General features: G+C 41.4%; 1 protein-coding gene across 1 annotated transcript in view; it reads right to left on the reverse strand.

Annotated features, from left to right (window-relative positions):
- Window positions 1-919: 919 nt before the first annotated feature.
- Window positions 920-1,102, reverse strand: part of LOC121813967 (tetratricopeptide repeat protein 31-like) — a gene marked incomplete at its 5' end in the record, with an annotated part of 2,354 nt that continues 2,171 nt past the window's right edge. The window contains 1 exon segment of the mRNA XM_042217960.1: window positions 920-1,102.

Below are 1,102 nucleotides of genomic sequence, written 5' to 3' on the forward strand. Positions count from 1 at the left end.
GTCATGGGCAGGCTGGGGCCTATCCCAGCTACCACAAGTGGGATACACCCTGGGCAGAAACGTGGATTTCAGTATTCTGATTTACCAAGATTTCTGCATCTCCTGGAATGGGCTCCATCCAATTTTGGCACTTTGACTCACTCGTGTTTAGGGATGAACTGATCATGTTGGTCAAAGCGTCAGGTGACTTCACAGTAAAACAAAAGTTTAAGGCTGATTAAGTTCAAGACATGAGCCAACAGGGTGAGTGGGTGCCCCATCACCATGGTGGTTAGCACTGTTGCCTCACAGCAAGGTCTTGGGTTTGAATCCACTGGCTGATGAGTTTGCATGCTCTCCCCGTGTCTGGGTTGGTCTCTCATGACACTTAAGAATTCCTCCCAAAGTTCAAAAGTATGCAGGTGTAGCCTACCTCTCACCTGACAGCAGCAACAGTCTTCAGCACAACTACAACCCTGTATGGGATAACTGGAAGAAGACGGCTTTGACTCTTTGTCTCTACTTATGAGTTTGAAAAATGACATTTTGCTCTGATCTTGGTGTTCCACCGTTTTTCTTGTGTGTACCCGCTGTAAGGAAATCTTTTTAGCGAGATATTTTTCTGTTTCATTTTCACCTGTTTGGATTGCAGATGGTGTGATTTGTGTAAACAATGCCCTTCTGTAGGGGGGAGCTAGAATAGCCCTAAATGTGATGTCAAGATCAAGACCTGATTCACACAGATCTGGTCCACTTCTACACTTTCAATCACATCTGTAACAGGACAACCCACTACAAGCTTTCTCCAGAAAGGTCCATCTATGCCCCATGAAGTTAGTTCATATCTTTAAAAAGAAAAAAAAAAGAAAAAGAAAGAAAAGGATGATGCAGGAGTCCAGAGTATAAAGAAACTTTAATTGTTGGATTAAGAACAACCGTCACAATTTGAGGACTTATATATTTTAAAAAAAGAAATGTGCAATGGCATTTCAACCCTTGAGGTTTTTCATTTAAGACACGTTTCAGGTAAAAATAAACTAGGAGCACTGAAACCGCATAATGCTTGTGTTATACAGCTGTATTAAGCTTATAGTAAATGTATAATAAGAATTATGGATGACCA

The sequence above is a fragment of the Haplochromis burtoni genome, unplaced genomic scaffold (genome assembly GCF_018398535.1).
Source record: "Haplochromis burtoni strain Fernald_Lab_line unplaced genomic scaffold, NCSU_Asbu1 Contig_4084, whole genome shotgun sequence".
Lineage (NCBI taxonomy): Eukaryota > Metazoa > Chordata > Actinopteri > Cichliformes > Cichlidae > Haplochromis > Haplochromis burtoni.